This window comes from Primulina eburnea, chromosome 10 (genome assembly GCF_022965805.1).
Source record: "Primulina eburnea isolate SZY01 chromosome 10, ASM2296580v1, whole genome shotgun sequence".
Classification (NCBI taxonomy): domain Eukaryota; kingdom Viridiplantae; phylum Streptophyta; class Magnoliopsida; order Lamiales; family Gesneriaceae; genus Primulina; species Primulina eburnea.
In genome coordinates, this window is record NC_133110.1 from 11924009 (window position 1) to 11949318 (window position 25310).

The 25310-nt window shown below is 38.0% G+C and overlaps 1 pseudogene; it reads left to right on the forward strand.

Annotated features, from left to right (window-relative positions):
• Nucleotides 1-7188: 7188 nt before the first annotated feature.
• Nucleotides 7189-25310, forward strand: part of LOC140803110 (probable U3 small nucleolar RNA-associated protein 11) — a 49789-nt pseudogene continuing 31667 nt past the window's right edge.

The window sequence follows — 25310 nt, forward strand, 5'->3', positions numbered from 1 at the left end:
ATAAGTTATCAATCAATGAATATTAAGATTTTTTTTTATTGAGTAAGAAATCTAAAAGTTTGCCATGGTAGTACGACAAATCACGATACATTTTATTAATTAATAAATATTGTAAAACAAAGTAATGGATAGACAACAATTACAAGTAAATGTAAAAATAAAGAAAAAACATTAGGAGGATATTCTCCGACAAATACAAGAATCGTAAATAGAATAACTAAAAGAATTGAAAATAATTTTGCAAGAGCCATCTTCTTTTTCTTCGATTTTTTTTATGAAGAATAAGTTTTAGAGAGAAGAGAAAGTTGGAGTGATTGAATGGATTTGTGAGATGGTATTTATAGAGGAAAAATAAAAACTAGCCGTTAGTTACCGTTTTGTGACCGTTGGTATATGTATGTATTTGTATAATTTTATGGTAAAAATATGGTGTATATAATATTAGATATGTTTAAATAATTATGTATATCATATCTCATTATTATAAAGAGGTGTAATAATTTATTTTGTTTAATAATCTTATAAGCTTTTATACTTGTCGTATCTCTTACTCGAAATTTAAGATTGACAACAATTTTGTAATTTAGATGTACTTGTAAATAGCTAAGTTATGTAAGTTTGTATCTTAAGGTATAGATTTGATTCAAGAATTGTAAGTCAATATTATTATGAGGTAAGATAAGGTTTAACTTTAAAATGTATTGCCGATGACAGAAGTTGATCAGTAATTTTTGGGTGCTAAGAATTTTTAAGATGAACTGCATAAATGCTAATGTAATAGGTCGTTGACATTATAAATATAATATAAAGAATGTAAGATACGATAAGGTTGAACCTCCATTTCTAATATTGAGAACGACAAGAAAAGTCAGAATTCGAGATTTTAGTAAAGTAAACTAAGTTACCATAAGTTGTGAATCGCAAATGAGGTTTTTGGTAGGAAATTTAATTCGGATTGAAGAGACGTAAGGACAACATAAGACTTAATTTATCAGAGTAGCGCAGCGGTAGCATGGATTGTTGGGATACAAGAATTAAGAATTTAAACTTTTGGATTACCGAGGATAAGAGAATTTCGGGGACGAAATTCAATTTAAGGGGGGTAGATTGTAACGTCCCGAAAATTTAAAAGTCCACGTGAGCCACATACATACAAATTATTAAATTTCTTTGGTATTTTATTAAATTCTTTTAAAGCATAAAAATTCATAATTATTTTATTAATTTGTGTTTAATTATTTTTATGCATTACTATTGCATGATAGAATTTATTTCACGAAACTTTAAAGGTTTATGCATTAAAGATTTTTAAGTTTCATTTCGCGCTCATGAACGAAGAACGGAGACCGGATAAATTTTTTTTTTTGGTAATGCACATGGGCTGTTCTCGATTGGGCTGTATCCCTCTCGGTTGTCCCATTACCATTACTCATAGAACTTCTCCAGCCCAGGAACTGGAGTTTTGCCTTCCCCAGGATTAGAACCCAAGACCTCCTGGACTTATATAGATCTTGGCAGCAATCCTGGTACCAGTTGAGCGCATTACAAAAAAAAGGCGCATTTTTTTATAACGATCATGGGCCATTAGGCTGAACCAACAAAGGCCTCGGCCCATACCCACGCACCACTACTGGTCATGGGTCGTTAGGATGGTCCAGCATGGGCCTCGGCCCATGACCATGCACCGTCACTCATAGGACTCTCCACACCAGGATGGTGGAGTGGTACCTCCCCAAGTCTCGAACCCATGACCTCCTGGCATATGTACATAGTTCAAAGAGACTTGGTACCAGTTGATCTACTAGCTCAACTGGTACCAAGTCTCTTTGAACTATGTACATATGCCAGGAGGTCATGGGTTCGAGACTTGGGGAGGTACCACTCCACCATCCTGGTGTGGAGAGTCCTATGAGTGACGGTGCATGGTCATGGGCCGAGGCCCATGTTGGACCATCCTAACGACCCATGACCAGTAGTGGTGCGTGGGTATGGGCCGAGGCCTTTGTTGGTTCAGCCTAATGGCCCATGATCGTTACATATCGTCTCACATAAGTTTTTGAACTCAATCCGGAAGCCAATTTGCATGATTGAATTGTAGTTAATTTAGAATAATTTTTTTGCCACAATATAAAATACTTTTCATCAAATCAAGATTCTCTGCGTTGGTGTCTCCTTTAAACACTAAGCCTTCACTGCTTTCCACAGGCGAGTCTTCTGTGCTTAATAATTATTTTGAATTTGGTGTAAATACGACAGAAATCCGTTGTTTTTTTTCTATACCAATAATCTTCGCTCTTTCACGGTTAAATTATTTCAACTCAAGATTTTTGTTAGCCCTTTATTTTTTCTGTAGTGGTTTTTGCCTTTCTGAAGTGCGTAAATTGATTTTAAAGTTCTGTGAATTTTTTTTGCTAGCATAAAGATGTCGTCTTTAAGGAATGTTATTCCAAGAAAAGCTCACAAGGAGCGCGCTCAGCCATAAGTGTGATTATTTTTTGGGACCATTAATTTCTTTATTGCCCGTTTTGAAATATTTTGACGTATATTTTCGGTTCACTCAATTGATGATTTTTTGTGTGTACCAGGCATTTGAGAAGGAAATTTGGGCTGCTCGAAAAACATAAAGATTATGTCATTCGTTCACGAGCCTATCACCAGAAGGAGCAGACTTTACTGGTAATTTCTACTACCCTGCGTCTTGTTGGTTTTTGTAGCATTTTATGAACGAAATTTGGCGAGTTCTTATTTTATGGTAAGTCGCTTCTGCGTGTTTATAACAGAAACTTAAGGAAAAAGCAACATTGAGGAACCTAGATGAATTTTACTTCAAGATGATTAAAACAAAAACTGTTGGCGGAGTCCATAAACCCGAGTAAGCTGGAAATTTTTATTTTTATGAGGCTATCTGTTCTCTTTTGAGGATATTTATTTGAGTGTAATTTGAATATTAGCTGTTGAATGTGGATTTTGTAAAGGAGCCAGGCTAATAAGTACACTAACGAAGAGCTGATGTTGATGAAGACCCAAGACATTGGATATATTTTGCAGAAGCTTCAAACTGAAAAAAAGGTTTTATTTTAAAGTTTCTGGTTTTTGGGTCTCGGATTCTCGAGATAGCTGTCATGCAGGTTCTTTATTATGAAATTTAACTTTTTGGATGCAGAAAATTGAAAGACTTAATGGTATGCTGCATTCTCTTGACAATCAGTCTTCATCCAAACTTTTTATTTTGCCGACAACAGGTGAGTGATCAAGCCCTTTTTCTGCTGATTCTTGATAGTTTTCAAACCCATTTTTAGAGTAGTCAATTTCATGTTATAACAGTTATGTCACCACCAAAGTTTATTCTTTTCTCATTATTAGATATGGTCGCTTCTGATAGCTCAATTAATTTATTTCTTCAAAGTCATTTTATTCCCTTCTGCTTTAGAAAGAACGTCTAATATGTAATCTAGGCAATTAAGATAAAACTATCCGAAGGCCAATTTCAAAAGTTCACTGACCAAGGGGCAATGAGACTGTCTTCTCTGGAACTTCTGTTTGAATCACTTGAATTCCATGTTTACACTTGTGTGTCTGCAAATGACATTTTTTTTTTCATCCAATACAGTGATTTGGTGGTAATGTACTGGTCACACAAAGTATTAATCAATAAAATGGTGCAGGGTAAATATTGCTCAGTAGTATAGCATTTTGAGCTTAGTAGATATTTTTGTATTTCATGAAGTATGTTGGCTGGATGTTGATTCTCTTTCTAGGGAGGAGGCAAGAGAAATATGAAAAAAGGTTTCAAAACAAGGGAACCCATCAGCTTTTAAAGACTTGCCTAAAGTTATTTTGAGGTACTGAAAGCTATTTTTTTTAGTCAATTGCCTCCTACGAAATTGGATTGCCAGGTTGATAACCTGTTTCTACTTGCCTCCCCACAATTAAGATGAGTACCGAATGATATCATTACCGTCAATCCATAAGCTATATTGCAAAAACGAAGTGGACTACAAATTTTCCTTGACAATCAGAAATAATTTGCTTTAGTATGCCTGTGCTCACAGCTCTTTCATTTGTCTCTTCACCACCCATACTTTACCCCCTTTAAGTTATCAATGCCTCACTTGTTGATTGAATATGGTGATATTTGGCGCCTTGTCATAATATCTTATTTTTCTTATTGAATTTAGTTTTCAATTTCTACTTCTTTGGTATTCCCTGCTATTGTTCGAGTTTTCTCTTCAAAAACTTTTTTGGATTTGTTGGTCAAAAATATATACCAATAGGGAATATCAATCGCATGATATGTGATTCAATTATAATTCCATTTATGCGTGCATGATAAATATTTATGGCCGTGTGTCTTTTTTGTCTTGTCTGGACTTTCTACTGGCTTCAATTTCTTCCCAGAGATCAATACTATCCCGTCAATGTTTGTATAAATTTTATGGGAATTAGGGGATGATACTTTTCTCCATCATTTATCCTTGCCACTTGACGAACTTTGGTTCAAGAAATCGAATTGATGCACAAGTGCTAGAGCATTTAAACCCAACTGACGTTTCTTGTATCATGAACTACTATCTATCATATTCCCTAAAGGGTCTTGCTTGTTGGCAATCGTTGCTGCATTTTCCTAAAATTTAATCCTTTTTCTATGCTGTATCTTTCTACTTTGATTTTGGGTATTTAGTTTTATTCCAAATGACTTTTCTGTTTCTTGTAGAACATTACTTTATCGAATCAAATGGTTGGTTATATGTCCGCAGTGCACAAATCCATTTCCTTTTGATGAGTTTTGCTTTGGTTGATTTCCAAATTTCTTTTCAGTCTCTTCTTGGCTTTAGGCCTTCATATTACTTTTGTTTCTCTTCTACATCGAGGAAGTTAGACTAGAATTTGTGGTTGAGGAGTTTTGTTTAATCGTTTATAGAAACACGGTCAAGATGCAGGAAGACAGATTCTTCATATCGAGAGCTAGAGGCTAGAAAAAAACGGTTAAAAGATCTAGAAAAATATACACGGATATGTCTATGCAGAAAGAGTTACAGGTATCAATATTTCAGAGAGTACGTTATACGCTTCATTTTTTCCTTGTTTCGCTGTAGGGTAATCATTTTAATGCATCATTGGTGCAGAAAAGGGGTAAGAAACGCAAACTGCGTGAAGATGAAATGGTTAGTCCCACTTCAAGACCCGTGTATAAATGGCGACAGGAAAGGAAACGTTGAATATAATACTTATATAAAGAAGATTTACTTAATGAGAACCTGAGGAGGGGACGTGCAACAATATCCTGTAGTCATCTGGGAAGCACAATTTTCGTAACTGTGTGGAAACTGCGTGATTATTTAATCGGAACAACCATAAACGTTGAAACATAATTTTTCTGTGACTGATGTTGGAAACAAAAGTATACTTCAATGTTTTCATAACCGGACCGGTGATCGAATCAGAAAACACATGTTGAATTTATGGTGTGATTGAAAATTGTTATGTTATATAAAATAATAATATAATATTATAAATAATGAAAAAGATATAGTTACCGATATAGTGATATTTCATGCTTTTAAGTTCCCAAAAATACTCTGTCATTAAAGAAGTCAGCTCCATCAAATTTCACTGCTAAGAACTACAATAATATGTGTAAAGTTTATAGCTTATATTTTCATTGTCGAAATTCTTTTCCATAAAAATATAATAGAAAAAAGTGGGAAAATAGAGTGTTGTTTTAAATTTATATATATATATATATATATATATATATATAATATATATATATATATATATATATATATATTTAGAAAACTAACATTTAAAAATATGTTCTATTTAGATATATGTGTAATAAAAGAGTTACTTTGGAGAGAGTTCAAACAAGTTTTATGGTTTATGCATAAGTTTTTAGGTTTGCTACCTTTTGCTATGACAAGCGAGCAAACTTGGGCCGCCACACATCGATTTGTTATTTAAAGAATTCGGTGGTGAACCAAAGTTGGTGATTTATTGTTAAATTTGATCGTGAATTATTTTTGATACTGGGTGAAAAAATTGAAGATAAGGCATTTCTAGATTTGATAAAAATGTTGTTTGAATGTAAGATAGTCAACATTGAATTGGGTGGGGTTTGTTTAGGCAGGGGTCTGCCTCAAGAATCTTCCTTGAGTTCGATGTTGATCAATGTTTACTTTAATGGGTTTGATAAGGAAGTTCAAGAATTACTATTAAACACGAATAAAGAGATTCCTAAGTTCGTGGAAAATGATCTTGTATCGGCTGAAAGAGATTCAGACCATGTTTTTTTATAAGCCATTGAAGATTTATGCTGTCCGATTATTGGATAAGATATTGATTGTTACTTCAGGAACAAAGATTGATGGCTTTAAAATTGAAGAATAGAGTAGTGAAGTTATTAGAACGTGATTTGGATTTGAGATTGGATAAACTTACAACTGTCATTCATAGCGCGGTTCACTACAAGAAAACGGAAGGCGTAGCGACGGTTTTAATAAAATCGTCGCCTATTAAATTTAGCGACAATTTACTAACACCCGTCGCTATAATAGCGACGGGTTTATTAAAACCGTCACTATATTAGCGAATGTTTTTCATCAACCGTCGCTAATATTGCGACAATTCCACAAACCGTCGCCCATGTGCGACGGTCTTGTTTTCTACCGTCGCTATGTTAGCGACCGTTTTCAATCAACCGTCGCTTAATTTTAAAGACGACGGGTTTCATCAAAACAGTCGCTATAGAGCGATAGTTTACATAAACTGTCGCTTAATTTGATAAGCAACGGTTTTCATAAAACCATCGCTATATAGCGACGGTTCAAGCTAACCGTCGCAATAATAGCGACGGTTATGCATCAACCGTCGCCCATCTAGATCCGCGACGGTTATGAACAAACCGTCGCCGATCTAGATCGACGACGATATATGCCAAACCGTCGCTATTATAGCGATGGTTTTGTTAAACCGTCGCTATTATAGCGACGGTTTTCGAAAAACCCGTCTCTATATAGCGACCTTTTGGGAAAAACCGTCGCTATGATTCTATATATACCAAGGTTCGCGAACATTTCCTTGAACGATTTTTCATCTATCTCAAGTAGTAGCGAAACTCTATCAAATTTTTCGAAATTTCGATTTTTTTTATTTTGTACCAACATTTTTTCCTATTTATTTCGTAGATTTCCTCGTCGGTGCGATCTTCCAGCGTTACGTGAAGCTGCATATCTTCGCGCAAATCAGGTTTTAAGTTTTTTTTTACAGAAAATTTAATACATAATTTTAATTTTTGCGTAGTAGTTATTTTTTATGGATTTTATTGATTAACACCGTCCCTTCTTAAACGGCGGTTTTTTTTAAAACCGCCGATAAATATAGCGACGGAGTTTACGAAACCATCGCTAAATATAGCAACGGGTTTTTAAAACCGTTGCTAATATTAACGACGGTTTTGTATAAACCATCGCTTAATATTAACGACGGTTTCTTAAAACCGTCGCAAAAATAGTGACGGTCTTCTTCCAAAGAACTGTCACTATAAGCGACGGGAGTTGAAAAACCGTCGCTTCTAGAATGCGACGCAGCCTCCGGTGATGGATCGCGAAACCGTCGTTAAAACCGTCGCCTTACCCTTTTCATTATCTAAATAATAATTCCAAACTATAACAAAAGAATCATTAATATTTTCAATATCAATCTTCATAGTTTAATCTAAAAATTAATGAAACTCTAATAAAATAATTGCATGCACAATGATATTAGTATTATTAAACATTAAGAGACCTGAAGTAATTAAATTTAATGTCATTATCTAATTTTTATGTAACAAAAATCAGCTCAAACAAATGATAAAATATTTTATTTTGTTTAATTAAAAATATCGCCAAAGACTATTTTTATAAAATTTGTGGTTCGTCTATAATTATCATATGCTAATAAATATTTCTTTATGTTTATAAACCAAATTAATCTTTTAAAATATGATATCATCTCTAACAATTTCATAAATTTGAAATAATAAAATACTATCATATTTAAGTAATTATTCTAGTTAATTATAAGAAAATCATATAAAAATTATTTCTAAATTTTTTAATATAATATCAAGATATTTTTTTTATTTCTGTGATATCATAATTTTGTGTGTTGTGTGTGTATTTATATACTCAATCAGGAGTAGTCTCTTGTGAGACGGTCTCACGAATCTTTATCTGTGAGACGGGTCAACCCTACCGATATTAACAATAAAAAATAATACTTTTAGCATAAAAAGTAATATTTTTCATGGAAGATCCAAATAAGAGATCTATCTCACAAAATACGATTCGTGATATCATCTCACATAAGTTTTTGCACTCAATCTGGAAGCCAATTTGCATGATTGAATTTTAGTTAATTTAGAATAATTTTTTTGCCACAATATAAAATACTTTTCATCAAATCAAGATTCTCTGCATTGGTGTCTCCTTTAAACCCTAAGCCTTCACCGCTTTCCACAGGCGAGTCTTCTGTGCTTAATAATTATTTTGAATTTGGTGTAAATACGAAAGAAATCCGTTGTTTTTTTTTATGTACCGATAATCTTCGCTGTTTCACGGTTAAATTATTTCAACTCAAGATTTTTGTTAGCCTTTTATGTTTTCTGTAGTGGTTTTTGCCTTTCTGAAGTGCGTAAATTGATTTTAAAGTTATGTGAATTTATTTTGCTAGCATAAAGATGTCGTCTTTAAGGAATGCTATTCCAAGAAAAGCTCACAAGGAGCGCGCTCAGCCGTAAGTGTGATTATTTTTTGGGGCCATTAATTTCTTTATTGCCCGTTTTGAAATATTTTGACGTATATTTTTTGTTCACTCAATTGATGATTTGTTGTGTGTACCAGACATTTGAGAAGGAAATTGGGCTGCTCGAAAAACATAAAGATCATGTCATTAGTGCACGAGCCTATCACCAGAAGGAGCAGACTTTACTGGTAATTTCTACTACCCTACGTCTTGTTGGTTTTGGTAGCATTTTATGAACGAAATTTGGCGAGTTCTTATTTTATGGTAAGTCGCTTCTGTGTATTTATAACAGAAACTTAAGGAAAAAGCAGCATTGAGGAACCCAGATGAATTTTACTTCAAGATGATTAAAACAAAAACTGTTGGCGGAGTCCATAAACCTGAGTAAGCTGGAAAATTTTATTTTTATGAGGTTATTTGTTCTCTTTTGAGGATATTTATTTGAGTGTAATTTGAATATTAGCTGTTGAATGTGGATTTTGTAAAGGAGTCAGGCTAATAAGTACACTAACGAAGAGCTGATGTTGATGAAGACCCAAGACATTGGATATATTTTGCAGAAGCTTCAAACTGAAAAAAAGGTTTTATTTTAGAGTTTCTGGTTTTTTTTGGGTCTCGGATTCTCGAGATAGCTATCATGCAGGTTCTTTATTATGAAATTTAACTTTTTGGATGCAAAAAATTGAAAGACTTAATGGTATGCTGCATTCTCTTGACAATCAGTCATCATCCAAACATGTTTATTATGCTGACAAAAGGTGAGTGATCAAGCCCTTTTTCTGCTGATTCTTGATAGTTTTCATACCCATTTTTTAGGGTAGTCAATTTCATGTTATAACAGTTATGTCACCACCAAAGTTTATTCTTTTCTCATTATCAGATATGGTCGCTTCTGATAGCTCAATTAGTTTATTTCTTAAAAGTCATTTTATTCCCTTCTTCTTTAGAAAGAATGTCTAATATATAATCTAGACAATAAAGATAAAACTATCCGAAGGCCAATTTCAAAAGTTCAATGACCAAGGGGCAATGAGACAGTCTGTAATATCCCAGATTCGACGACTGTCCTCACTATATTAAGACGGGTCTTTCCAGCGTTCTTATGTCCTCACTCACATGCACCCTGGGAAACTTCCCAGGAGGTCACCCATCCCAAAATTGCTCCAAGCCAAGAACGCTTAACTTTGGAGTTCTTATGTGAGGAGCTAACGAAAAGAAGATGCACTTTCGTGATATGAGTAGTACCAATCAAATCTTTTAAGCCCTCTTCAACTGTACAGTCCGTTACATTGAACAGTCTTGTAATCCCTAATGTCTCCAGATTTTCAAGGCGAAAACCACAGCTGGTAGCTCCAGATCATGCGTAGGATAATTCTTCTCATTGTCTTTCAACTGGCGAGAAGCATAGGCTAAAACTTTCCCACGTTGCATCAGCACTGCACCAAGACCCTTTTTCGACGCATCAGTGAAAACAACAAAGTCCTCTGAACCACTGAGCAATGCAAGTATTGGAGCTGTCGTCAACTTATCTTTCAATTCTTGGAATCCACTCTGACATTCATTGGACCACTCAAACTTCACAGTCTTCCTCGTCAGATTGGTTAATGACAGGGCAATCTTGGAGAAATCTGAAATAAAACGACGATAATAACCCGCCAACCCAAGAAAACTACGTACCTCTGATACAGTGGTAGGAATAGGCCACCTCTGAACTGCATCAATCTTCACTGGATCCACAGCTATACTATCCTTCGAAACAACATGGCCTAAGAAAGAAATCTGCTCCAACCAGAACTCACATTTCTTCAACTTAGCATACAACCTCTTCTCTCTCAACAACTGAAGAACAACTCTGAGGTGCTCTGAATGAAGCTCTCTAGTCTTGGAATAAATCAGTATGTCATCGATGAAGACAATGACAAAGCTATCCAAATTCGGCTTGAACACACGGTTCATAAGATCCATGAAGACTGAAGGAGTATTAGTCAGACCGAATGACATCACAAGAAATTCATAATGACCGTACCTGGTCCGGAACGCCGTCTTAGGGATATCAGACTCCCTAACTTTCAACTGATAGTAACCAGATCGTAGATCAATCTTCGAGAACACTCTAGCCCCTTGCAGTTGATCAAACAAGTCATCTATCCGTGACAACAGATACTTATTCTTAATCGTCACTTTGTTGATCTCCCTATAATCAATGCAAAGCTGCAACGACCCATCTTTCTTCTTGACGAAAAGAACCAGAGCTCCCCAAGGCGAAGAACTCGGTCGAATAAAACCTTTATCCAAGAGATCCTGCAACTGCGTCTTCAACTCCGTCATCTCTGTAGGGTCCATTCTGTACGGAGCCTTAGAAATAGGAACCGTACCTGGAAATAGATCAATCACAAACTCCACATCTCTGTCCGGAGGTAAACCCGGAACATCATCCTCAAATACATCAGAGAACTCCCTCGCAACATCAATATCATCAATATTAAATTTCACAATTCTATCCACATCAAAAATCGAAGCCAGAAACCCATCACAACCTCTAAACAATAACTTCTCAGCCTCAAGACACGAAATGAAAGGAAGGGCCAGCGAAGTACCTGCACTGGCGAGCATACCTTCCTTAATGCCATCATCTGCAAATGTCACCATCTTAGCAACACAATCAATCACTGCACGATAGGTTGAAAGCCAATCCATGCCAAGTATAATATCAAACGCAACCATCGGGATAACAATCAAATCAGCAAAAACCACTCGCTCATCAATTTGAACAGAGCACGCATAAACAATAGATGTCGGACACAACACATCCCTCGAAGGCAAAACAACATTAAACTGGAGGGGAAGAACAAAAGGAACTATGCCCAAAGACCTCAAAAATAGTTCAGACATAAAAGAATGAGTAGCACCTGTATCAATCAATGTCGTAGCTACTCTGCCTGAAATTAAAATAGTGCTAGAGATCACAGAAGAATCATGGTTTATACCTTCCTTTGTCATGGTAAAGATGCGACCCTGCACCTTCTCTTTACTCGCTCCTCTTAGATAGTCCTTGGCAATATGGCCTGCAGAGCCACAACGGTTACAAGTATGGGTACCAAATCTGCAATCTCCCCGATGATGCCTGCTGCACTTGGGACACAATGGCTTTTCGGGATCAAATAGAACTGTCGGTGGTTTAGGACTCGACTCTAACTTGTCTTTCCCTTTGAAATGATCTTTTCCTCTTTGATTCGAACCTTGGCCTCTCTGAGCAATAGCCTGCTGTCTCGCTTGTCTCTCTCTTGCACTGTCTTTCTCATCTTGTTTGGCCAACAAGGCCTTAGCCACAATCTCCTTGAATGTAACAGCTTTCGACATGTTAATGTCCCTTCTGATTTCTGCTCTAAGGCCTCTAATGAAATGAGCAGCCTTGTCTTTGTCATTGGAAGCAATATACGGGGCAAACAGACAGCCCTTCTCGAACTTCAGAATATACTCGTCAACATTCATACCTCACTATCGAAGCTCCAAGAACTCAGTCACCTTACGGTCTCGAAGTGCATTTGGGAAGTACTTGTCGTAGAAAATATCAATGAACTCTTGCCACTTCAATGCCGGTACATTCACACTAACCTTGGTAGCATTCCACCAAATGCGTGCAGCCTTGACTAACATGAACACTGCACAACTGATTCTGTCCTTGTCTTCAAAGTTGAGATGATCAAAAATAGCCTCAAGTGCCTTGACCCACTCTATTGCCACCAACGGATCAGTGCTTCCTGCAAATTCTGGCCGATCCATCCTCTTGAAAGCAGTAAAGATCGCATCGGTTCCAACTGCTTGAGCCACTTGGCCTCTCACTTGACCTCTACCTTGACCTGTACTTTGCAGACGGAGCAACTGCTGAATCTGATCACTAGACCATAGCTTGCTCTTTCAGTAACTTGCCAAACTCATCGACAACTCTAGAGAAAGAACTATCCTCACCCTCTGCGGCTTTCCTCTTAGGAGGCATCACTCCTACAATGTGCTGACACAATACATATCAATAGATAATAATGAATAGGTGTAGAAGAAGATATACCCGGACCGTTGAAAGTAGACGAAGTCATATGCATTGGTCCGAAGAACGGGGCTCTGTTACCACTAAATGTGACACCTCTGACCCGAATTAATAAAATAACAGCGGAATTTAAAATTTTTCATAAAAAGAAAGAAGGTTACCAAATACATTTCCATAAAACATTTACAATCAAAAGTAAATATATGATCATTCAAATGATATAGCAAAATACAAAATATCATTACTATGATCATGTCAAATTTTTTTTACAAAAAGACCTTCTTCCTTCCATCTATATGCATATGACTCCGACCCCAATCAACGTCCTGGCTCGTCGCTCTTATCTGCATCACATGAATAAATGAAATGAGTATGAAACTCAGCAAGTGAAACTCTTACATATCAATGTACATAGCATACTCTGTAAAACATGTCTTTAAAAACATTAAATGCCATCTACTCTTGAAATAATAATATCATAGCAATAATAACAATAACGATGGTATTTCTCTTTCTCTGTGTTGGATTGATATCTATATAGTATCTCTGTCTCTGTACCTATATCCCATCGATATAAATCGATAACTCTGAGGGATATAAGCCTATGGTCGTTGATCAACTAATTGCATGCAATCTCTAACTATGTATCTATCAATCCAATAAATCAATTTGAACTCTCTCTTTGGCATTTCATCAAACACTTTGAAGACTTTAATATCTTATATTCTCTTTTCACAAATTGAGACATAAAATGCCTCTAATATATACAACAAATTGTACCAATACATAATTATGAATCAATGAAGGGAATAACACGTTAAAACCATTGAAATACCATACATATATTTTCATGTGAGCATAATTGTGGGGACCCGGACGCTAATCATAATCAGAATCGTCATCGGGACTAATTAATCAATTATAAAACAGGGTCTAATTTTTTTTTTAAAAATGCGGAACGTAGTGCAATAAAACATATTTACATCTCATTATATAAATGTACAAGTCCTGTACCACAAACATTCATTCAACTAAGGTTTAAACATCTAATATCAGGTGTTTGACCCTATATCTAATCCAAGTCCGGAGCCTCCACTCTAATCACAATCTCTCCTCATCTCCTGGACCCTGATCCTGTCCCACCTGTTGTCAAGTACACATACAAACAAGACAACAGCCGGATAACTCCGGTGAGAATAAATCCCAGTATAAATCAAAGAACATACAGTCATATATTCAATATAAAGCATGAAACATATAACAGTAATACATATCAAAATCAGAAATGTAATCAATATCAATCTGTCGACAATACTCGTGACTCCACGACTCAGACTAGACTCAATCCTAGCCTAGGGATCCCGGTGTCCAGATGTGGTATTCCTATATCGACAAACAGTAATAGAAAAGACTCCAGTTCTATTCAAGTCGATATAACCAAACATCCAATGTCCAGACATATCCGTCATAGACTGTGGTCTATCGCCAATACACTATCTTGTGACATCGTGCAATGTACCCGTGGTTACCTGCCACTATCAGGTACTTCTGTCACAAGATTACTCATCTAATGCATGCTTCTATAAATCCATAGAACAAGCATTTAAGCAATCATTAAACACAATGATAAACAATTAATAAGTATGTGATTTAGGGAAACCCAAGTACATCCTACTTGAGTCGATGTCCCATTACACATTGACTTATACTTTTCGTTTGCAGTTTCGGTCTGGAATCCAAACTCTGTCAATCCCTCAATCTAGCACTGGCAATATCAATGATATCATATCAATATACCGTTCAAATCAATACCAATCTGATCAATCATTCAATTCAACGGTATAATCGCGCAATCCTGATATTCCAGTCAATATAACATAGCCAGACATCAATTACAAATCATAACTCATATCCTGATATAATCTGTACTTCATTCATACTCCAGTTCTGTCCAATTTCCAATCCACAAAATCAGAAAATCATAACAATTCCATAATCAGTCCGTTTTTCAGTCTGACTTCAATTCTACGATGTCTAACATGTCAAGAACATCATATATGAATTCCATTCAATTCTGACAACATCATAATTTTAAAACATGTCAAAACGTAGTAAAACTTACGTCCAGTGACAGCCTACGTTGATAGGAACTCGGTACTGAAGTCGGATTTAAGATCAGACGGACGGATTTTTCACAAAAGGCGTAAGGATTTTTCACACAAATTCTATGTACCTTTTCTCAATTTCTTTCGTTTGTTTTCCTTCTGAAATCGATTGTTATATATATATCTATATATATATATCTCACGCATGCATCTAGCCAAATGGCTTAGTCTCTATACCACACGTCTCGCGCTCGGGAGGTGGTAAATTACCGCTCGGGCGCTTGCTTGGCGCTCGGGCGGTTAAAACTTACCGCCCGGGCGCGGGAGGTTCTGTCACAACTATTAGGTACTGGCGCTCGGGCGGTCACAAATTAGCTCTCGGGCGCCACATCTTTTGCCTGAGACATTCCTTATTGTACATTGGCGCTCGGGCGGTTATTTTCTACCGCTCGGGCGCCAATAGTTCTGTCTAAAAATTACACCCTTCAAATGTTTAACCAATTCTGGTCTCGTCATAGTCCGTCTATAATTATATCAATTTAAATTCAATAATCTTCACTTATCATGATATAAAATTCAGGGCATTACATTTCTCCCCCCCTAAGATACGATTTCATCCTCGAAATCACAAGCAATCAATCGTATTAACAAGAAGTATCTACAAAACTATATAAGAAATTTACATCAGTGAAACAATGCTGGGAATTCCTGTCTCATGTCAGATTCAGTCTCCCACGTGGCTTCTTCAACACCATGACGAGTCCATTGAACTTTTACAAGTGGAATTGTCTTTGTTCTGAGCTGTTTTTCTTTACGATCGATAATCCGAATCGGTTTCTCGACATAACTCAATGTCTCATCCAGCTCAGGTCTCGTCTAGTTGAATCATATGTGTATCATCAGGGAGATATTTCCGTAGCATAGATACATGAAAAACATCATGTATTCCAGATAATGAAGGCAGCAAGGCAAGTCGATAGGCACGATCTCCTATCTTTTCGAGAATTTCATAGGGACCGACATATCTTGGAGACAACTTACTCTTTTTTTCCAAATCGGACAACACCCTTGAAAGGAGAAATCTTCAGGAACACTCGGTCTCCTGCCTCAAATACCAACGGTCTACGTAGAAGGTTGGCATATTTGGCTTGTCTGTCTTGAGCTGCCTTAATTTTCTTCCGAATAAGCTTCACTTTTTCAGTCATATCTCTGATCATATCAGGTCCAGTTTCAGGAACTTCAGAGATATCATCTTAATAAAGAGAGGATCGACACTTCTTTCCGTACAGTGCCTCGAAAGGAGACATCTCAATACTCGTTTGATAGCTATTGTTTTATGAAAATTCACAGAGAGGCAATGCATCCTGCCAATTAGTGCTAAAATCCAGCACTACAGCTCTCAGCATATCTTCCAATGTCTGGATCGTACGCTCTGATTGTCCATCAGTCTGTGGATGATATGGGGTACTTAGATGTAACTTCGTACCGAGAGCTTGCTGCAAACTCTGCCAGAAGTGCGAAGTAAACCGAAGATCACGGTCTTAAACAATTGACTTCGGCACTCCGTGCAGTCTAACCACTTCCTTAACATATATATCGGTCATCTGATCATATCTGTACGTCATTTTGTATGGAATGAAACATGCATATTTGGTTAATCGGTCAACCACGACCCAAATCGCATCACAACCTCGGGAGGATCTCGGTAACTGGGTCACAAAATCCATGGAAATGTGATCCCATTTCCATTCAGGAATGGACAAACTCTGCAACAATCCTCCTGGTTTCTTTCTTTCAGCCTTCACCTGTTGGCAATTCAGACACTTTGATACAAATGTAGCAATGTCCGCTTTCATTTGTTTCCACCAGTATTGTGTCTTCAAATCATTATACATTTTCCTGCCACCAGGATGAATGCTAAATCGGCTGTTGTGCGCTTCTGTCAGTAACCACTGTCTCAAATCCGAAATATTTGGCACAACAAGACGATTATTCACATACAAAATACCATTTTGAACCTGATATTCCGATCGATGCCCAGCTCTAACCATAGCAATCGACTTCTGTATATTCTGATCACCTTTCTGAGCCGCTTTAATTTTCAAAATCAGCTCTGGTTCAGCTTGAATAGTATATAATCTCATGGGTCTCTGATCTGTCTCAAATACTAGTCCAGACAAACAGAAGTCTTTAACTAAATTCAAAACACCCATAGTCGATAAGGATAATGAACATACCTTTCGACTCAGTGCATCTGCTGCTGCATTGGATTTTCCCGGATAGTATTTAATTTCACAATCAAAGTCTTTCAATAAATCCAGCCATCTCCGCTGTCTCATATTCAATTCTGACTGTGAAAAGAGATATTTCAAGCTTTTATGATCAGAATAAATCTCAAATCTCTCACCGTACAGATAGTGTCGCCATATCTTCAACGCAAAGACTATGGCTGCCAATTCAAGATCATGAATTGGGTAACGAGATTCATGGGACTTCAGCTGTCTTGAGGCATAGGCAATCACATGCCCTCGCTGCATCAAAACACAACTCAATCCTCGGTGAGATGCATCAAAATAAACGACAAAATCACCAGTACCTGACGGGATAGTCAACACCGGTGCACTGGTTAATCTTTTCTTCAGTTCAAGAAAACTGGTCTCACATTCTTCAGACCAGACAAATGGAGCATTTTTCTGAGTCAACTGCGTAATAGGCTTGGCAATACTCGATAAATCTTTAATAAAACGTCGATAATATCCTGCTAAACCCATAAAGCTGCGAATCTCTGGTACAGATGTCGGTCTCGGCCAAGAAATCACTGCCTCAACCTTACTGGGATCGACTGCAATACCATCTCCGGATATAATATGCCCCAAAAATACAACTTGTTTCAACCAGAACTCGCATTTCGACAATTTAGCATATAGTTTCTCATCCCTCAAAATTCGCAACACTATTCTCAAATGTTCAGCATGCTCCATCATATTCTTTGAATTAATCAAGATATCATCAATGAATATAATAACGAAATCATCCAGATATCTCTGAAATATGCGGTTCATCAATCCCATAAAGACCATCGGTTCATTCGTCAAACTAAATGGCATGACAATAAATTCATAGTGTCCATACTTGGTTCTAAATGCCGTCTTTGAGATATCAGAATCCCTGACTCTCAGTTGATGGTATCCAGATCTCAGATCGATCTTGGAATACACCGAAGAACCCTGCAACTGATCAAAAAAATCATCAATACGAGGCAAGGGATATTTATTCTTTACTGTTGCCTTGTTCAGTTGCCTGTAGTCTATACAAAGTCTCATTAACCCATCTTTCTTCCTCACGAACAGTACTGGAGCACCCCAAGGAGAAACACTCGGTCTGATATACCCCTTGGCCAGTAAATCCTCCAACCGTTCTTTCAACTCTTTTAATTTGATCGGTGCCATCGTGTAAGGAGCCCTCGAGATCGGAACTGTTCCTGGCATCAACTCAATGCTGAAGTCTATCTCTCGAATCGGAGGTAATCCAGGAATCTCATCCGGAAATATAGGAGCAAACTCACACACCACCGGCAAATCCGCCAATGATGGGCTCGGTTTCAGTAAGTCCACTGAATATATCAGGAATCCATCCGCTCCTTTCTGCAATAATCGTGTCATATTCATTGCAGATATCAAAGGAATTCTGGCTCGAGAACCCTTACCGTAAAATTTCCACTCCTCAGCCATCTCAGGTCTGAATCGAACAATTTTGTGGAAACAATCGATTGTAGCTCTGTACTTGGTCAGTGTATCAATATCTATAATACAATAAAAATCAGATATCCCAAGCACAATACAGTCTAAATCAATCGTATGCCCATCGTACTGCAGTATACAAGATTTAACAGACTTCACTGATATCAAACCTGTCCCTAACGGAGAAGAGACAGATACTACCGCAGCTAATGACTCAATAGGTAATGCATGACTCAATGCAAACCTCTCAGAAATAAAAGAATGTGATGCACCAGTATCTATCAATACGTATGCAGGATAACCAAGAATAAAACAGTTACCTGCTACAACGTCATCAGGTGCATCCTGTGCCTGCTCCTCGGTCAAGGCAAACACTCTGGCCTGCTGTCTAGGAGGCTGGCTCACTGTCTGGCTTCCTCCTGGCCTCTGCTGTGACTGGGTAGACGGTGCTGGCTGAAAAGAATAACAGCGGATAGTCGTCTACCTGCCTGAGCCGCTGATCCAGATGACTCAGCTGCCTGGTATCCCTGGGCACCTTTCTGGGGACACACTCGGGCAAAGTGTCCCTGTTGCTTGCAGATACGGCAGATGCCAAACACTCCTCGGCACTGCTCAGTGGAACGCTTCCCTCCACAAGTATTGCAAATAGGTCCAGTATAGCTCTGGATCTGTCGAGGACTCCCAGAACTAAAAGAACTGCTCCCTGAATTCTTGAATTGCTTCCCTCTCGTCTTCAAGAAGTCCTTCTTCCCGCCACTACTGCTGCCACCTTCAAATCGAGGAGGTGGTTTATGTGCTCCCGGTGCCGAAGGCACAAACGAAGCCTCTCTTTGTCTTATCAGGCCGGCTTCGGCTCCCTTAGCCCTATTCAAAGCATCGGTAAAGTTTTTCGGTCTTCCCGTGTTTACCAATGTGAATATTTCCGGGTTCAGGCCGTTAATGAACTGATCCGCCACGGCCTTGTCATGATCCGCCACATGTGGAGCAAAACGCAACAGGGAAGAGAACTTGGCCACATACTCCTCAATATTAAGCTGGCCCTGTCTTAAGTTGGCGAATTCGTCTCCTTTGTCTTTCCTATATGACACTGGAAAGAACCTCTGATAGAATTCAGTTTTAAATACATTCCAGGTAATGGTCGTACCTTGGTATTCCAATGCCCGTTTTGTTGTGATCCACCAGTTTTTTACAACATCGTGTAACTGGTGTCCGATCAACTTCACCCTCCGCTCGTCAGTATATTCTAAAGAATCGAACATCATCTCAATATCATCCAGCCAACTTTCACAATCCACTGAATTTTCGGTTCTTTTCAGAGTGGGTGGATGGAGACACTGAAATCTCTTCAACAGTGTCTCCATGGGTGTCGCTGTCACATCCATGGGAGGGTTCGATGTACTACCCTGCTCCGATACTCTCCTCGGAGGCATATCTGAAACTCAAAAGAGTTAGCAATCCCAAACCATAATCCTGTTTCAGTCCTCCTCCGATCATCTTACTGCTGATCCAGAATTGGCTCCAATTCATATTTAATAACACATGTTTTCAAATCAAATCAGATAAACAGATAAACATGTAGTATAAAGCAGTAAACCATGCTAGCAATCAAAAGCAGGAAAGAAAACACATTCTACTCCGCTCACTAGCTCCTATCTCAGTCTCAAGAATCTATCGCTCTGATACCACCTGTTGTGGGGACCCGGACGCTAATCATAATCATAATCTTCATTGGGACTAATTAATCAATTATAAAACAGGGTCTAAATTATATATATTTTTTTAAAATGCGGAATGTAGTGCAATAAAACATATATACATCTCATTATATAAAAGTACAAGTCCTGTACCACAAACATTCATTCAACTAAGGTTTAAACATCTAATATCAGGTGTTTGACCCTATATCTAATCCAAGTCCGGAGCCTCCACTCTAATCACGATCTCTCCTCATCTCCTAGACCCTGATCCTGTCCCACCTGTTGTCAAGTACACATACAAACAAGACAACAGCCGGATAACTCCGGTGAGAATAAATCCCAGTATAAATCAAAGAACATGCAGTCATATATTCAATATAAAGCATGAAACATATAACAGTAATACATATCAAAATCAGAAATGTAATCAATATCAATCTCTCGAGTATACTCGTGACTCCACGACTCAGACTAGACTCAATCCTTGCCTAGGGATCCCAGTGTCCAGATGTGGTATTCCTATATCGACAAACAGTAATAGAAAAGACTCCAGTTCTATTCAAGTCGATATAACCAAACATCTAGTATCCAGACATATCCGTCATAGACTGTGGTCTATCGCCAATACACTATCTTGTGACATCGTGCAATGTACCCGTGGTTACCTGCCACTATCAGGTACTTCTGTCACAAGATTACTCGTCTAATGCATGCTTCTATAAATCCATAGAACAAGCATTTAAGCAAATCATTAAACACAATGATAAACAATTAATAAGTATGTGATTTAGGGAAACCCAAGTACATCCTACTTGAGTCGATGTCCCATTACACATTGACTTATACCTTTCGTTTGCAGTTTCGGTCTGGAATCCAAACTCTGTCAATCCCTCAATCTAGCACTGGCAATATCAATGATATCATATCAATATACCGTTCAAATCAATACCAATCTGATCAATCATTCAATTCAACGGTATAATCGCGCAATCCCGATATTCCAGTCAATATAACATAACCAGACATCAATTATAAATCATAACTCATATCCTGATATAATCTGTACTTCATTCATACTCCAGATCTGTCCAATTTCCAATCCATAAAATCATAAAATCATAACAATTCCATAATCAGTCCGTTTTTCAGTCTGACTTCAATCTACGATGTCTAACATGTCAAGAACATCATATATGAATTCCATTCAATTCTGACAACATCATAATTTCAAAACATGTCAAAACGTAGTAAAACTTACGTCCAGTGATAGCCTACGTTGATAGGAACTCGGTACTGAAGTCGGATTTAAGATCAGACGGACGGATTTTTCACAAAAGGCGTAAGGATTTTTCACACAAATTCTCTGTACCTTTTCTCAATTTCTTTCGTTTGTTTTCCTTCTGAAATCGATTGTTATATATATATCTATATATATATATCTCACGCATGCATCAAGCCAAATGGCTTAGTCTCTATACCACACGTCTCGCGCTCGGCGGTGGTAAATTACCGCTCGGGCGCTTGCTTGGCGCTCGGGCGGTTAAAACTTACCGCCCGGGCGCGGGAGGTTCTGTCACAACTATTAGGTACTAGAGCTCGGGCGGTCACAAATTACCGCTCGGGCGCCACATCTTCTGCCGAGACATTCCTTATTGTACATTGGCGCTCGGGCGGTTATTTTCTACCGCTTGGGCGCCAATAGTTCTGTCTAAAAATTACACCCTTCAAATGTTTAACCAATTCTGGTCTCGTCATAGCCCGTCTATAATTATATCAATTTAAATTCAATAATCTTCACTTGTCATGATATAAAATCCAGGGCATTACAATAATAAATGAGATTCCACTTACAACCAACAAGAACACCTTCAACTAAATCTCTTGGTACACAACCTACAATAGTAAACCATATATAACACCATCAATAATCCAATAAACACAAATCCATACCAATAAATCCATAAAACCAACATAATCTACAAACCCATAACATCTCTCACACCAAAACCAAGAATAAACTAAACCAAAAGCTTATCTTAGCTTCCTTGAACCAACAAGAATCTTAATCTCACCACAAATCACCAACAAGAAACTTGAATCAAGGAAGAAGAGAAGAATGAAGAAACCCTAGTCTCCAAGGAGAGAAAAATCGAGAATGAGGGGAAGGAAATGAGAGAAATGAGCCAAATCATCCAATTATATCACTTAAAACTCGAAACACGCTTCTACTGTTCATCGACCGCGGGTGCGCTCCAACATGCACCGCGGGTGCGGTGTGCCCTCGGCATCACAACCAAAATTCCATAATTGACGACCGTGGGTGCGGTCCTTAACTTACCGCGGGTGCGGTGTCCTCTCGGCCAATACACCGCGGGTGCGGTAACTTTTACACTGCGGGTGCGGTGTGACTTCGGCAAACCCAACAAAATTCTGAAATACAGACCGCGGGTGCGGTCCTCTACTAAGCGCGGGTGCGGTCACCCCTGAAGCCAACAACCAACTCTATGCAACAAAGATCGAATCGCAACCCTGATACAAAACAACTACACAACAACTAATATCAACAACACCACGAAACAATTATAACCAGCAATACTATAACCCATAATCACAACTCTTAACATCAAAACTATACTAAATCTTAACCAATTAATCAATAATCATACGAAAACTTAAACCGTACCGTACACCAGGCTTGGCTATTAGACGCACGCTCTAGGATGCGTCTAGGGTGCATACTGTTCCATACATAACCCATACGTAACTAACATGCATAATTCCATAATTTATTTAAATTTAAATACAGAACAATAAAAATCTGGACGTAAAATATCTCATGAAATCATGCTGATAACATAATTCATGCTTTAAATAAAATGCGCAAATGTAAAACTTACAGACCGAAGACGTGACTTCGTGAGCTTCTCGAAGTCAGTAGTAGTACAACCCTATACAGAACCATTGCTCTGATACCAGCTGTAGAGGCCTAAAAATCCGTGCTTGAAAATTTGCGAAAAATTTAAAAATTTTATTTTTAAATAATTAAAATTGCCTCAATCATAAATGAACTGATAAATAATGTTTGATGTTCAAAGTGACAGCTGAAGAAATTAACATTTTTGCGAAATAACAGTAAAAAGTTTATCCAACGATTAATCAATTGTTTGAGCAATAAAATAATAAATGCTGAACTGAGGTCCTCGGGTCCTACTACTGCCGACTCGAGCTGGCTCATTGGTCCCCGCCCTCGATCCCGACATCATCATCAGCACCTACAACAATCAAGTCTAGTGAGTCTAAAGACTCAACATGCATATATCGTAAATAACGAGTAAATACTATAGTAAAATTTCATGGGAGTAAAAATGTCATGTCATGAGGCATAAAGTAAAAATATCGTGTCATGATTAATTATAATACGTGCATAACTGAACTGGGAAATCATAATGAAAATGGTTGCTCCTTGGAGCCCTGTCATGAAATAACTTGTAGTAATTTTTCTGGTGAGATTATGGTCTACGCAAGTGGTCCCTGAACTGAACCGACCGGACCGGTAACTGGCGACCGGGTTTAATAATGTACGTCTGATCAGACTACTGCCACAGTATACTGGGTGACACAAGTGAACTGACCGGTAACTGGCGACCGGGTTTAATAATGATCCCATGGTAGTAAAGTGACACCAAGCAATATCGCATAAATCTTAAAATATGTATTTTTGCACGTAATATAATTAAATAACTGAATTAAATATCATGTACTAAATTACTGATTGGATTGGATCGCTCCCAGGCTCGCTGCAACCTAAATATGCCATTAAAAATATGCAATAGCTTTTACTTGACCAAACTATGCAATTAAGTTCGAAAACGCGACAACTACTTCCAACGACTTCGTATTTAATCATGACCCCGAGCCAACCTGAACCAACACTGAACCGTCATATAGTCATGATTAAAATACGCTTAAAATGATGAAATAATGCTCCTAAAGTGGTGAGGGTCGAAATCTAGGTGAAATGGAGGCCAAAACATGAAACGCTCTTTCGAGTGTCAATTTGGCACATCGCACCGTAAATTCTCGTACGGCCTCAAAAATGATCTGAATCACGAATGGCCAAAAACATGACCTTCCTAACTCGATAAGGCATTGTCCAGTCCAAGTCCATAGGCTAAAAGCCAACCAAGAACTCGAATGAGCCATTGAACTGTTAAAGCAAGTTGCTGTCCAACAATACAGCAGATGTGCTTTGGTTTCTTGCGTCAATTGTGAGGCTAATGGCCATTGGGGCTTGAACCACCAACCAAAACCTCTTACCAACATCCCGAGGATTGATGTGAACCATGGCTAAGGGCCCTAGGCCAGCCACAATTCGCACCATTCCAGCAAACATCAGAAAACGCCTACCGAGAACACTCATATGTGCGTGTGTAGTGTTGTGTTTCATTTGATGTCTCCTGCCGTTCCAGTGGCCATTTGATTGACCATGACACGATCTAGACATCTTGGGGCATGGTATGAACCGTGGCTAAGGGCCATATGCCAACCAAGATCTACACCATTCCACAACAATCGAAACACACTAGATGTCAAATGGAGAGGGGCGAAGGGGTGCAGGGACTGTTCTTGGGTTTTAATGTAAAAACCGATTCACCATGGACCAAGCCACCAAAAGGGAGACTTAGTCACGTCTTAGACCTGCTAGGGAAGTGATATAACCATGGCTATAGGCCTTGGGGCAGCCAAGATCAGATTCATTTCCCCTTTGACAGCAAACTGAAATTCGTAAACTCAAATGGACAAAAGGTGGAGTTGCTGTCATTTTCGTGTTTTCCAGCGTGCATGGGGTTAAATGAATGGACCAACACGGTCCTAATGCATCCTACTACATGTCTAGATGACGCCTTGGGAGCCTGGAATCGAACCAATACCTGAA